The sequence below is a fragment of the Pseudophryne corroboree genome, chromosome 3 (genome assembly GCF_028390025.1).
Source record: "Pseudophryne corroboree isolate aPseCor3 chromosome 3, aPseCor3.hap2, whole genome shotgun sequence".
NCBI classification, from domain to species: Eukaryota; Metazoa; Chordata; class Amphibia; order Anura; family Myobatrachidae; genus Pseudophryne; species Pseudophryne corroboree.
In genome coordinates, this window is record NC_086446.1 from 115,413,748 (window position 1) to 115,423,761 (window position 10,014).

General features: G+C 41.1%; 37 non-coding genes and 7 pseudogenes across 37 annotated transcripts; all 44 read right to left on the bottom strand.

Annotated features, from left to right (window-relative positions):
• Positions 1 to 94: 94 nt before the first annotated feature.
• LOC134889424 (5S ribosomal RNA) lies at positions 95 to 213 on the bottom strand (annotated as a pseudogene).
• A 107-nt stretch (positions 214 to 320) lies between these two features.
• LOC134891025 (5S ribosomal RNA) lies at positions 321 to 440 on the bottom strand (annotated as a pseudogene).
• Positions 441 to 547: 107 nt separating this feature from the next.
• LOC135062403 (5S ribosomal RNA) lies at positions 548 to 666 on the bottom strand. Its single transcript, XR_010248753.1, has one exon. It is a non-coding gene; the product is annotated as a 5S ribosomal RNA (ribosomal RNA).
• A 107-nt stretch (positions 667 to 773) lies between these two features.
• On the bottom strand, positions 774 to 892 carry LOC135066382 (5S ribosomal RNA). Its single transcript, XR_010252629.1, has one exon. It is a non-coding gene; the product is annotated as a 5S ribosomal RNA (ribosomal RNA).
• Positions 893 to 999: 107 nt separating this feature from the next.
• On the bottom strand, positions 1,000 to 1,118 carry LOC134896953 (5S ribosomal RNA). Its single transcript, XR_010172062.1, has one exon. It is a non-coding gene; the product is annotated as a 5S ribosomal RNA (ribosomal RNA).
• A 107-nt stretch (positions 1,119 to 1,225) lies between these two features.
• LOC135068609 (5S ribosomal RNA) lies at positions 1,226 to 1,344 on the bottom strand. The gene has a single exon (XR_010254803.1). It is a non-coding gene; the product is annotated as a 5S ribosomal RNA (ribosomal RNA).
• A 107-nt stretch (positions 1,345 to 1,451) lies between these two features.
• On the bottom strand, positions 1,452 to 1,570 carry LOC135060429 (5S ribosomal RNA). Its single transcript, XR_010246823.1, has one exon. It is a non-coding gene; the product is annotated as a 5S ribosomal RNA (ribosomal RNA).
• Positions 1,571 to 1,677: 107 nt separating this feature from the next.
• On the bottom strand, positions 1,678 to 1,796 carry LOC135070270 (5S ribosomal RNA). The gene has a single exon (XR_010256441.1). It is a non-coding gene; the product is annotated as a 5S ribosomal RNA (ribosomal RNA).
• Positions 1,797 to 1,903: 107 nt separating this feature from the next.
• On the bottom strand, positions 1,904 to 2,022 carry LOC135069607 (5S ribosomal RNA). Its single transcript, XR_010255785.1, has one exon. It is a non-coding gene; the product is annotated as a 5S ribosomal RNA (ribosomal RNA).
• Positions 2,023 to 2,128: 106 nt separating this feature from the next.
• On the bottom strand, positions 2,129 to 2,247 carry LOC134886824 (5S ribosomal RNA). Its single transcript, XR_010170899.1, has one exon. It is a non-coding gene; the product is annotated as a 5S ribosomal RNA (ribosomal RNA).
• A 107-nt stretch (positions 2,248 to 2,354) lies between these two features.
• LOC135065034 (5S ribosomal RNA) lies at positions 2,355 to 2,473 on the bottom strand. Its single transcript, XR_010251325.1, has one exon. It is a non-coding gene; the product is annotated as a 5S ribosomal RNA (ribosomal RNA).
• A 107-nt stretch (positions 2,474 to 2,580) lies between these two features.
• On the bottom strand, positions 2,581 to 2,699 carry LOC135067635 (5S ribosomal RNA). Its single transcript, XR_010253846.1, has one exon. It is a non-coding gene; the product is annotated as a 5S ribosomal RNA (ribosomal RNA).
• Positions 2,700 to 2,806: 107 nt separating this feature from the next.
• LOC134894293 (5S ribosomal RNA) lies at positions 2,807 to 2,925 on the bottom strand (annotated as a pseudogene).
• Positions 2,926 to 3,032: 107 nt separating this feature from the next.
• On the bottom strand, positions 3,033 to 3,151 carry LOC135070165 (5S ribosomal RNA). The gene has a single exon (XR_010256337.1). It is a non-coding gene; the product is annotated as a 5S ribosomal RNA (ribosomal RNA).
• Positions 3,152 to 3,258: 107 nt separating this feature from the next.
• On the bottom strand, positions 3,259 to 3,377 carry LOC134894867 (5S ribosomal RNA). Its single transcript, XR_010171839.1, has one exon. It is a non-coding gene; the product is annotated as a 5S ribosomal RNA (ribosomal RNA).
• A 107-nt stretch (positions 3,378 to 3,484) lies between these two features.
• Positions 3,485 to 3,603, bottom strand: LOC135070739 (5S ribosomal RNA). Its single transcript, XR_010256893.1, has one exon. It is a non-coding gene; the product is annotated as a 5S ribosomal RNA (ribosomal RNA).
• A 107-nt stretch (positions 3,604 to 3,710) lies between these two features.
• On the bottom strand, positions 3,711 to 3,829 carry LOC135065484 (5S ribosomal RNA). The gene has a single exon (XR_010251765.1). It is a non-coding gene; the product is annotated as a 5S ribosomal RNA (ribosomal RNA).
• Positions 3,830 to 3,936: 107 nt separating this feature from the next.
• LOC135058929 (5S ribosomal RNA) lies at positions 3,937 to 4,055 on the bottom strand. The gene has a single exon (XR_010245351.1). It is a non-coding gene; the product is annotated as a 5S ribosomal RNA (ribosomal RNA).
• Positions 4,056 to 4,162: 107 nt separating this feature from the next.
• Positions 4,163 to 4,281, bottom strand: LOC135065648 (5S ribosomal RNA). The gene has a single exon (XR_010251923.1). It is a non-coding gene; the product is annotated as a 5S ribosomal RNA (ribosomal RNA).
• Positions 4,282 to 4,388: 107 nt separating this feature from the next.
• LOC134886668 (5S ribosomal RNA) lies at positions 4,389 to 4,507 on the bottom strand. The gene has a single exon (XR_010170746.1). It is a non-coding gene; the product is annotated as a 5S ribosomal RNA (ribosomal RNA).
• Positions 4,508 to 4,614: 107 nt separating this feature from the next.
• LOC134894879 (5S ribosomal RNA) lies at positions 4,615 to 4,733 on the bottom strand. Its single transcript, XR_010171841.1, has one exon. It is a non-coding gene; the product is annotated as a 5S ribosomal RNA (ribosomal RNA).
• A 107-nt stretch (positions 4,734 to 4,840) lies between these two features.
• LOC135068107 (5S ribosomal RNA) lies at positions 4,841 to 4,959 on the bottom strand. The gene has a single exon (XR_010254314.1). It is a non-coding gene; the product is annotated as a 5S ribosomal RNA (ribosomal RNA).
• Positions 4,960 to 5,066: 107 nt separating this feature from the next.
• LOC134888382 (5S ribosomal RNA) lies at positions 5,067 to 5,185 on the bottom strand (annotated as a pseudogene).
• Positions 5,186 to 5,292: 107 nt separating this feature from the next.
• On the bottom strand, positions 5,293 to 5,411 carry LOC134888669 (5S ribosomal RNA; annotated as a pseudogene).
• A 107-nt stretch (positions 5,412 to 5,518) lies between these two features.
• On the bottom strand, positions 5,519 to 5,637 carry LOC135064149 (5S ribosomal RNA). Its single transcript, XR_010250461.1, has one exon. It is a non-coding gene; the product is annotated as a 5S ribosomal RNA (ribosomal RNA).
• A 107-nt stretch (positions 5,638 to 5,744) lies between these two features.
• On the bottom strand, positions 5,745 to 5,863 carry LOC135064564 (5S ribosomal RNA). The gene has a single exon (XR_010250870.1). It is a non-coding gene; the product is annotated as a 5S ribosomal RNA (ribosomal RNA).
• A 107-nt stretch (positions 5,864 to 5,970) lies between these two features.
• LOC134890658 (5S ribosomal RNA) lies at positions 5,971 to 6,090 on the bottom strand (annotated as a pseudogene).
• A 107-nt stretch (positions 6,091 to 6,197) lies between these two features.
• Positions 6,198 to 6,316, bottom strand: LOC134884256 (5S ribosomal RNA). Its single transcript, XR_010168408.1, has one exon. It is a non-coding gene; the product is annotated as a 5S ribosomal RNA (ribosomal RNA).
• A 107-nt stretch (positions 6,317 to 6,423) lies between these two features.
• Positions 6,424 to 6,542, bottom strand: LOC135069840 (5S ribosomal RNA). The gene has a single exon (XR_010256021.1). It is a non-coding gene; the product is annotated as a 5S ribosomal RNA (ribosomal RNA).
• A 107-nt stretch (positions 6,543 to 6,649) lies between these two features.
• On the bottom strand, positions 6,650 to 6,768 carry LOC134894890 (5S ribosomal RNA). The gene has a single exon (XR_010171842.1). It is a non-coding gene; the product is annotated as a 5S ribosomal RNA (ribosomal RNA).
• Positions 6,769 to 6,875: 107 nt separating this feature from the next.
• On the bottom strand, positions 6,876 to 6,994 carry LOC134894901 (5S ribosomal RNA). The gene has a single exon (XR_010171843.1). It is a non-coding gene; the product is annotated as a 5S ribosomal RNA (ribosomal RNA).
• Positions 6,995 to 7,101: 107 nt separating this feature from the next.
• Positions 7,102 to 7,220, bottom strand: LOC135066247 (5S ribosomal RNA). Its single transcript, XR_010252501.1, has one exon. It is a non-coding gene; the product is annotated as a 5S ribosomal RNA (ribosomal RNA).
• Positions 7,221 to 7,327: 107 nt separating this feature from the next.
• Positions 7,328 to 7,446, bottom strand: LOC134902051 (5S ribosomal RNA). Its single transcript, XR_010175528.1, has one exon. It is a non-coding gene; the product is annotated as a 5S ribosomal RNA (ribosomal RNA).
• Positions 7,447 to 7,553: 107 nt separating this feature from the next.
• LOC135070925 (5S ribosomal RNA) lies at positions 7,554 to 7,672 on the bottom strand. The gene has a single exon (XR_010257072.1). It is a non-coding gene; the product is annotated as a 5S ribosomal RNA (ribosomal RNA).
• A 107-nt stretch (positions 7,673 to 7,779) lies between these two features.
• Positions 7,780 to 7,898, bottom strand: LOC135067590 (5S ribosomal RNA). The gene has a single exon (XR_010253802.1). It is a non-coding gene; the product is annotated as a 5S ribosomal RNA (ribosomal RNA).
• A 107-nt stretch (positions 7,899 to 8,005) lies between these two features.
• Positions 8,006 to 8,124, bottom strand: LOC135069977 (5S ribosomal RNA). Its single transcript, XR_010256154.1, has one exon. It is a non-coding gene; the product is annotated as a 5S ribosomal RNA (ribosomal RNA).
• A 107-nt stretch (positions 8,125 to 8,231) lies between these two features.
• On the bottom strand, positions 8,232 to 8,350 carry LOC135066352 (5S ribosomal RNA). Its single transcript, XR_010252600.1, has one exon. It is a non-coding gene; the product is annotated as a 5S ribosomal RNA (ribosomal RNA).
• Positions 8,351 to 8,457: 107 nt separating this feature from the next.
• On the bottom strand, positions 8,458 to 8,576 carry LOC135065780 (5S ribosomal RNA). The gene has a single exon (XR_010252050.1). It is a non-coding gene; the product is annotated as a 5S ribosomal RNA (ribosomal RNA).
• A 107-nt stretch (positions 8,577 to 8,683) lies between these two features.
• On the bottom strand, positions 8,684 to 8,802 carry LOC135070332 (5S ribosomal RNA). The gene has a single exon (XR_010256500.1). It is a non-coding gene; the product is annotated as a 5S ribosomal RNA (ribosomal RNA).
• A 107-nt stretch (positions 8,803 to 8,909) lies between these two features.
• LOC134902260 (5S ribosomal RNA) lies at positions 8,910 to 9,028 on the bottom strand. The gene has a single exon (XR_010175728.1). It is a non-coding gene; the product is annotated as a 5S ribosomal RNA (ribosomal RNA).
• Positions 9,029 to 9,132: 104 nt separating this feature from the next.
• LOC135065158 (5S ribosomal RNA) lies at positions 9,133 to 9,251 on the bottom strand. The gene has a single exon (XR_010251446.1). It is a non-coding gene; the product is annotated as a 5S ribosomal RNA (ribosomal RNA).
• Positions 9,252 to 9,358: 107 nt separating this feature from the next.
• On the bottom strand, positions 9,359 to 9,477 carry LOC134894913 (5S ribosomal RNA). Its single transcript, XR_010171845.1, has one exon. It is a non-coding gene; the product is annotated as a 5S ribosomal RNA (ribosomal RNA).
• A 107-nt stretch (positions 9,478 to 9,584) lies between these two features.
• Positions 9,585 to 9,703, bottom strand: LOC134892758 (5S ribosomal RNA; annotated as a pseudogene).
• Positions 9,704 to 9,810: 107 nt separating this feature from the next.
• LOC135065717 (5S ribosomal RNA) lies at positions 9,811 to 9,929 on the bottom strand. Its single transcript, XR_010251990.1, has one exon. It is a non-coding gene; the product is annotated as a 5S ribosomal RNA (ribosomal RNA).
• Between the last annotated feature and the right edge of the window lie 85 nt (positions 9,930 to 10,014).

Sequence of the window (10,014 nt, forward strand, 5' to 3'; positions counted from 1 at the left end):
TTCTGTTAGAACTTTTATACTTCTAACTACTGGTTCATAAATGAATACGTTTGAAAATGGAATGCATCAACAGAACGGTGTTGGCAGTATAAAATATCTACAGCACCTTGTATTCCCAGGTGGTCTCCCATCCAAGTACTAACCAGGACCAACACTGCTTAGCTACCAAGATCAGATGAGATTGGGCGTATCCAGTGTGGTGCTGCTGTAGATGAACTTTCTGGTTTCTGTTAGAACTTTTCTACTTCTAACTACTGGTTCATAAATGAATACGTTTGAAAATGGAATGCATCAACAGAACGGTGTTGGCAGTATAAAATTATCTACAGCACCTATGTATTCCCAGGTGGTCTCCCATCCAAGTACTAACCAGGCCCAACACTGCTTAGCTTCTAAGATCAGATGAGATTGGGCATATCCAGTGTGGTGTGGCTGTAGAAGAGCTTTGTGGTTTCTGTTAGTACTTTTCTACTTCTAACTACTGGTTCATAAATGAATACGTTTGAAAATGGAATGCATCAACAGAACGGTGTTGGCAGTATAAAATTATCTACAGCACCTTGTATTCCCAGGTGGTCTCCCATTCAAGTACTAACCAGGCCCAACACTGCTTAGCTTCCAAGATCAGATGAGATTGGGCGTATCCAGTGTGGTGTGGCTGTAAATGAGCTTTGTGGTTTCTGTTAGAGCTTTTCTACTTCTAACTACTGGTTCATAAATGAATACGTTTGAAAATGGAATGCATCAACAGAACGGTGTTGGCAGTATAAAAATATCTACATCACCTTGTATTCCCAGGTGGTCTCCCACCCAAGTACTAACCAGGCCCAACACTGCTTAGCTTCCAAGATCAGATGAGATTGGGCGTATCCAGTGTGGTGTGGCTGTAGATGAGCATTGTGGTTTCTGTTAGAACTTTTCTACTTCTAACTACTGGTTCATAAATGAATACGTTTGAAAATGGAATGCATCAACAGAACGGTGTTGGCAGTATAAAAATATCTACAGCACCTTGTATTCCCAGGTGGTCTCCCATCCAAGTACTAACAAGGCCCAACACTGCTTAGCTTCCAAGATCAGATGAGATTGGGCGTACCCAGTGTGGTGTGGCTGTAGATGAGCTTTGTGGTTTCTGTTAGAACTTTTCTACTACTAACTACTGGTTCATAAATGAATACGTTTGAAAATGGAATGCATCAACAGAACGGTGTTGGCAGTATAAAAATATCTACAGCACCTTGTATTCCCAGGTGGTCTCCCATCCAAGTACTAACCAGGCCCAACACTGCTTAGTTTCCAAGATCAGATGAGATTGGGCGTATCCAATGTGGTGTGGCTGTAGATGAACTTTGTGGTTTCTGTTAGAACTTTTCTACTTCTAACTACTGGTTCATAAATGAATACGTTTTAAAATGGAATGCATCAACAGAACGGTGTTGGTAGTATAAAAATATCTACAGCACCTTGTATTCCTAGGTGGTCTCCCATCCAAGTACTAACCAGGCCCAACACTGCTTAGCTTCCAAGATCAGATGAGATTGGGCGTATCCAGTGTGGTGTGGCTGTAGATAAGCTTTATGGTTTCTGTTAGAACTTTTCTACTTCTAACTACTGGTTCATAAATGAATACGTTTTAAAATGGAATGCATCAACAGAACGGTGTTGGTAGTATAAAAATATCTACAGCACCTTGTATTCCCAGGTGGTCTCTCATCCAAGTACTAACCAGGCCCAACACTGCTTAGCTTCCAAGATCAGATGAGATTGGGCGTATCCAGAGTGGTGTGGCTGTAGATGAGCTTTGTGGTTTCTGTTAGAACTTTTCTACTTCTAACTACTGGTTCATAAATGAATACGTTTGAAAATGGAATGCATCAACAGAACGGTGTTGGCAGTATAAAAATATCTACAGCACTTTGTATTCCCAGGTGGTCTCCCATCCAAGTACTAACCAGGCCCAACACTGCTTAGCTTCCAAGATCAGATGAGATTGGGCGTATCCAGTATGGTGTGGCTGTAGATGAGCTTTGTGGTTTCTGTTAGAACTTTTATACTTCTAACTACTGGTTCATAAATGAATACGTTTGAAAATGGAATGCATCAACAGAACGGTGTTGGCAGTATAAAATATCTACAGCACCTTGTATTCCCAGGTGGTCTCCCATCCAAGTACTAACCAGGACCAACACTGCTTAGCTTCCAAGATCAGATGAGATTGGGCGTATCCAGTGTGGTGCTGCTGTAGATGAACTTTCTGGTTTCTGTTAGAACTTTTCTACTTCTAACTACTGGTTCATAAATGAATACGTTTGAAAATGGAATGCATCAACAGAACGGTGTTGGCAGTATAAAAATATCTACAGCACTTTGTATTCCCAGGTGGTCTCCCATCCAAGTACTAACCAGGCCCAACACTGCTTAGCTTCCAAGATCAGATGAGATTGGGCGTATCCAGTGTGGTGTGGCTGTAGATGAGCTTTATGGTTTCTGTTAGAACTTTTCTACTTCTAACTACTGGTTCATAAATGAATACGTTTGAAAATGGAATGCATCAACAGAATGGTGTTGGCAGTATAAAAATATCTACAGCACCTTGTATTCCCAGGTGGTCTCCCATCCAAGTACTAACCAGGCCCAACACTGCTTAACTTCCAAGATATGATGAGATTGGGCGTATCCAGTGTGGTGTGGCTGTAGATGAGCTTTGTGATTTCTGTTAGAACTTTTCTACTTCTAACTACTGGTTCATAAATGAATACGTTTGAAAATGGAATGCATCAACAGAACGGTGTTGGCAGTATAAAAATATCTACAGCACCTTGTATACCCAGGTGGTCTCCCATCCAAGTACTAACGAGGACCAACACTGCTTAGCTTCCAAGATCAAATGAGATTGGGCGTATCCAGTGTGCTGTAGCTGTAGATGAACTTTGTGGTTTCTGTTAGAACTTTTCTACTTCTAACTACTGGTTCATAAATGAATACGTTTTAAAATGGAATGCATCAACAGAACGGTGTTGGCAGTATAAAATTATCTACAGCACCTTGTATTCCAAGGTGGTCTCCCATCCAAGTACTAACCAGGCCCAACACTGCTTAGCTTCCAAGATCAGATAAGATTGGGCGTATCCAGTGTGGTGTGGCTGTAGATGAGCTTTATGGTTTCTGTTAGAACTTTTCTACTTCTAACTACTGGTTCATAAATGAATACGTTTGAAAATGGAATGCATCAACAGAACGGTGTTGGCAGTATAAAAATATCTACAGCACCTTGTATTCCCAGGTGGTCTCCCATCCAAGTACTAACCAGGCCCAACACTGCTTAGCTTCCAAGATCAGATGAGATTGGGCGTATCCAGTGTGGTGTGGCTGTAGATGAGCTTTATGGTTTCTGTTAGAACTTTTCTACTTCTAACTACTGGTTCATAAATGAATACGTTTGAAAATGGAATGCATCAACAGAACGGTCTACGTAGTATAAAAATATCTACAGAACCTTGTTTTCCCAGGTGGTCTCCCATCCAAGTACTAACCAGGCCCAACACTGCTTAGCTTCCAAGATCAGATGAGATTGGGCGTATCCAGTGTGGTGTTGCTGTAGATGAACTTTCTGGTTTCTGTTAGAACTTTTCTACTTCTAACTACTGGTTCATAAATGAATACGTTTTAAAATGGAATGCATCAACAGAACGGTGTTGGCAGTATAAAATTATCTACAGCACCTTGTATTCCCAGGTGGTCTCCCATCCAAGTACTAACCAGGCCCTACACTGCTTAGCTTCCAAGATCAGATGAGATTGGGCATATCCAGTGTGGTGTGGCTGTAGAAGAGTTTTATGGTTTCTGTTAGTACTTTTCTACTTCTAACTACTGGTTCATAAATGAATACGTTTGAAAATGGAATGCATCAACAGAACGGTGTTGGTAGTATAAAAATATCTACAGCACCTTGTATTCCCAGGTGGTCTCCCATCCAAGTACTAACCAGGCCCAACACTGCTTAGCTTCCAAGATCATATGAGATTGGGCGTATCCAGTGTGGTGTGGCTGTAGATGAGCTTTATTGTTTCTGTTAGAACTTTTCTACTTCTAACTACTGGTTCATAAATGAATACGTTTGAAAATGGAATGCATCAACAGAACGGTGTTGGTAGTATAAAAATATCTACAGCACCTTGTATTCCCAGGTGGTCTACCATCCAAGTACTAACCAAGCCCAACACTGCTTAGCTTCCAAGATCAGATGAGATTGGGCGTATCCAGTGTGGTGTGGCTGTAGATGAGCTTTGTGGTTTCTGTTTGAACTTTTCTACTTCTAACTACTGGTTCATAAATGAATACATTTGAAAATTGAATGCATAAACAGAACGGTGTTGGCAGTATAAAAATATCTACAGCACCTTGTATTCCCAGGTGGTCTCCCATCCAAGCACTAACCAGGCCTAACACTGCTTAGCTTCCAAGATCAGATGAGATTGGGCGTATCCAGTGTGGTGTGGCTGTAGATGAGCTTTGTGGTTTCTGTTAGAACTTTTCTACTTCTAACTACTGGTTCATAAATGAATACGTTTGAAAATGGAATGCATCAATAGAACGGTGTTGGCAGTATAAAAATATCTACAGCACCTTGTATTCCCAGGTGGTCTCCCATCCAAGTACTAACCAGGCCCAACACTGCTTAGCTTCCAAGATCAGATGAGATTGGGCGTATCCAGTGTGGTGTGGCTGTAGATGAACTTTGTGGTTTCTGTTAGAACTTTTCTACTTCTAACTACTGGTTCATAAATGAATACGTTTTAAAATGGAATGCATCAACAGAACGGTGTTGGCAGTATAAAATTATCTACAGCACCTTGTATTCCCAGGTGGTCTCCCATCCAAGTACTAACCAGTCCCAACACTGCTTAGCTTCCAAGATCAGATGAGATTGGGCGTATCCAGTGTGGTGTGGCTGTAGATGAGCTTTATGGTTTCTGTTAGAACTTTTCTACTTCTAACTACTGGTTCATAAATAAATACGTTTGAAAATGGAATGCATCAACAGAATGGTGTTGGCAGTATAAAAATATCTACAGCACCTTGTATTCCCAGGTGGTCTCCCATCCAAGTACTAACCAGGCCCAACACTGCTTAACTTCCAAGATATGATGAGATTGGGCGTATCCAGTGTGGTGTGTCTGTAGATGAGCTTTGCAATTTCTGTTAGAACTTTTCTACTTCTAACTACTGGTTCATAAATGAATACGTTTGAAAATGGAATGCATCAACAGAACGGTGTTGGCAGTATAAAAATATCTACAGCACCTTGTATACCCAGGTGGTCTCCCATCCAAGTACTAACCAGGCCCAACACTGCATAGCTTCCAAGATCAAATGAGATTGGGCGTATCCAGTGTGGTGTGGCTGTAGATGAACTTTGTGGTTTCTGTTAGAACTTTTCTACTTCTAACTACTGGTTCATAAATGAATACGTTTGAAAATGGAATGCATCAACAGAACGGTGTTGGTAGTATAAAAATATCTACAACACCTTGTATTCCCAGGTGGTCTCCCATCCAAGTACTAACCAGGCCCAACACTGCTTAGCTTCCAAGATCAGATGAGATTGGGCATATCCAGTGTGGTGTGGCTGTAGATGAGCTTTGTGGTTTCTATTTGAACTTTTCTACTTCCAACTACTGGTTCATAAATGAATACATTTGAAAATTGAATGCATCAACAGAACGGTGTTGGCAGTATAAAAATATCTACAGCACCTTGTATTCCCAGGTGGTCTCCCATCCAAGTACTAATTAGACCCAACACTGCTTAGCTTCCAAGATCAGATGAGATTGGGCGTATCCAGTGTGGTGTGGCTGTAGATGAGCTTTGTGGTTTCTGTTAGAACTTTTCTACTTCTAACTACTGGTTCATAAATGAATACGTTTGAAAATGGAATGCATCAACAGAACGGTGTTGGCAGTATAAAAATATCTACAGCACCTATGTATTCCCAGGTGGTCTCCCATCCAAGTACTGACCAGGACCAACACTGCTTAACTTCCAAGATCAGATGAGATTGGGCATATCCAGTGTGGTGTGGCTGTAGAAGAGCTTTATGGTTTCTGTTAGTACTTTTCTACTTCTAACTACTGGTTCATAAATGAATACGTTTGAAAATGGAATGCATCAACAGAACGGTGTTGGTAGTATAAAAATATCTACAGCACCCTGTATTCCCAGGTGGTATCCCATCCAAGTACTAACCAGGCCCAACACTGCTTAGCTTCCAAGATCAGATGAGATTGGGCGTATCCAGTGTAGTGTTGCTGTAGATGAACTTTCTGGTTTCTGTTAGAACTTTTCTACTTCTAACTACTGGTTCATAAATGAATACATTTTAAAATGGAATGCATCAACAGAACGGTGTTGACAGTATAAAATTATCTACAGCACCTTGTATTCCCAGGTGGTTTCCCATCCAAGTACTAACCAGGCCCAACACTACTTAGCTTCCAAGATCAGATGAGATTGGGCATATCCAGTGTGGTGTGGCTGTAGATGAGCTTTGTGGTTTCTGTTAGAACTTTTCTACTTCTAACTACTGTTTCATAAATGAATACGTTTGAAAATGGAATGCATCAACAGAACGGTGTTGGCAGTATAAAAATATCTACAGCACCTTGTATTCCCAGGTGGTCTCCCATCCAAGTACTAACCAGGCCCAACACTGCTTAGCTTCCAAGATCAGATGAGATTGGGCGTATCCAGTGTGGTGTGGCTGTAGATGAGCTTTGCAGTTTCTGTTAGAACTTTTCTACTTCTAACTACTGGTTCATAAATGAATACATTTGAAAATGGAATGCATCAACAGAACGGTGTTGGCAGTATAAAAATATCTACAGCACCTTGTATTCCCAGGTGGTCTCCCATCCAAGTACTAACCAGGCCCAACACTGCTTAGCTTCCAAGATCAGATGAGATTGGGCGTATCCAGTGTGGTGTGGCTGTAGATGAGCTTTGTGGTTTCTGTTAGAACTTTTCTACTTCTAACTACTGGTTCATAAATGAATAGGTTTGAAAATGGAATGCATCAACAGAACGTTGTTGGCAGTATAAAAATATCTACAGCACCTTGTATTCCCAGGTGGTCTCCCATGCAAGTACTAACCAGGCCCAACACTGCTTAGCTTCCAAGATCAGATGAGATTGGGCGTATCCAGTGTGGTGTTGCTGTAGATGAACTTTCTGGTTTCTGTTTGAACTTTTCTACCTCTAACTACTGGTTCATAAATGAATAAGTTTTAAAATGGAATGCATCAACAGAACGGTGTTGGCAGTATAAAATTATCTACAGCACCTAGTATTCCCAGGTGGTCTCCCATCCAAGTACTAACCAGGCCCAACACTGCTTAGCTTCCAAGATCAGATGAGATTGGGCGTATCCAGTGTGGTGTGGCTGTAGAAGAGCTTTATGGTTTCTGTTAGTACTTTTCTACTTCTAACTACTGGTTCATAAATAAATAAGTTTGAAAATGGAATGCATCAACAGAACGGTGTTGGTAGTATAAAAATTTCTACAGCACCTTGTATTCCCAGGTGGTCTCCCATCCAAGTACTAACCAGGCCCAACACTGCTTAGCTTCCTAGATCAGATGAGATTGGGCGTATCCAGTGTGGTGTGGCTGTAGATGAGCTTTGTCGTTTCTGTTAGAACTTTTCTACTTCTAACTACTGGTTCATAAATGAATATGTCTGAAAATGGAATGCATCAACAGAACGGTGTTGGTAGTATAAAAATATCTACAGCACCTTGTATTCCCAGGTGGTCTCCCATCCAAGTACTAACCAGGCCCAACACTGTTTAGCTTCCAAGATCAGATGAGATTGGGCGTATCGAGTGTGGTGTGGCTGTAGATGAGCTTTGCAGTTTCTGTTAGAACTTTTCTACTTCTAACTACTGGTTCATAAATGAATACATTTGAAAATGGAATGCATCAACAGAACGGTGTTGGCAGTATAAAAATATCTACAGCACCTTATATTCCCAGGTGGTCTCCCATCCAAGTACTAACCAGGCCCAACACTGCTTAGCTTCCAAGATCAGATGAGATTGGGCATATCCAGTGTGGTGTGGCAGTAGATGAACTTTGTGGTTTCTGTTAGAACTTTTCTACTTCTAACTACTGGTTCATAAATGAATACGTTTTAAAATGGAATGCATCAACAGAACGGTGTTGGCAGTATAAAATTATCTACAGCACCTTGTATTCCCAGGTGGTCTCTCATCCAAGTACTAACCAGGCCCAACACTGCTTAGCTTCCAAGATCAGATGAGATTGGGCGTATCCAGTGTGGTGTGGCTGTAGATGAGCTTTATGGTTTCTGTTAGAACTTTTCTACTTCTAACTACTGGTTCATAAATGAATACGTTTGAAAATGGAATGCATCAACAGAACGGTGTTGGCAGTATAAAAATATCTACAGAACCTTGTATTCCCAGGTGGTCTCCCATCCAAGTACTAACCAGGCCCAACACTGCTTAGCTTCCAAGATCAGATGAGATTGGGCGTATCCAGTGTGGTGTGGCTGTAGATGAGCTTTGTGGTTTCTGTTTGAACTTTTCTACTTCTAACTACTGGTTCATAAATGAATACATTTGAAAATGGAATGCATCAACAGAACGGTGTTGGCAGTATAAAAATATCTACAGCACCTTGTATTCCCAGGTGGTCTCCCATCCAAGTACTAACCAGGCCCAACACTGCTCAGCTTCCAAGATCAGATGAGATTGGGCATATCCAGTGTGGTGTGGCTGTAGATGAACTTTGTGGTTTCTGTTAGAACTTTTCTACTTCTAACTACTGGTTCATAAATGAATACGTTTTAAAATGGAATGCATCAACAGAACGGTGTTGGCAATATAAAATTATCTACAGCACCTTGTATTCCCAGGTGGTCTCCCATCCAAGTACTAACCAGGCCCAACACTGCTTAGCTTCCAAGATCAGATGAGATTGGGCGTATCCAATGTGGTGTGGCTGTAGATGAGCTTTATGGTTTCTGTTAGAACTTTTCTACTAACTACTGGTTCATAAATGAATACGTTTGAAAATGGAATGCATCAACAGAACGGTGTTGGCAGTATAAAAATATCTACAGCACCTTGTATTCCCAGGTGGTCTCCCATCCAAGTACTAACCAGGCCCAACACTGTTTAGCTTCCAAGATCAGATGAGATTGGGCGTATCCAGTGTGATGTGGCTGTAGATGAGCTTTGTGGTTTCTGTTAGAACTTTTCTACTTCTAACTACTGGTTCATAAATGAATACGTTTGAAAATGAAATGCATCAACAGAACGGTGTTGGCAGTATAAAAATATCTACAGCACCTTGTATTCCCAGGTGGTCTCCCATCCAAGTACTAACCAGGCCCAACACTGCTTAGCTTCCAAGATCAGATGAGATTGGGCGTATCCAGTGTGGTGTGGCTGTAGATGAACTTTGTGGTTTCTGTTAGAACTTTTCTACTTCTAACTACTGGTTCATAAATGAATACGTTTTAAAATGGAATACATCAACAGAACGGTGTTGGCAGTATAAAAATATCTACAGCACCTTGTATTCGCAGGTGGTCTCCCATCCAAGTACTAACCAGTCCCAACACTGCTTAGCTTCCAAGATCAGATGAAATTGGGCGTATCCAGTGTGGTGTGGCTGAAGATGAGCTTTATGGTTTCTGTTAGAACTTTTCTACTTCTAACTACTGGTTCATAAATGAATACGTTTGAAAATGGAATGCATCAACAGAACGGTGTTGGCAGTATAAAAATATCTACAGCACCTTGTATTCCCAGGTGGTCTCCCATCCAAGTACTAACCAGGCCCAACACTGCTTAGCTTCCAAGATCAAATGAGATTGGGCGTATCTAGTGTGGTGTGGCTGTAGATGAGCTTTGTGGTTTCTGTTAGAACTTTTCTACTTCTAACTACTGGTTCATAAATGAATACGTTTTAAAATGGAATGCATCAACAG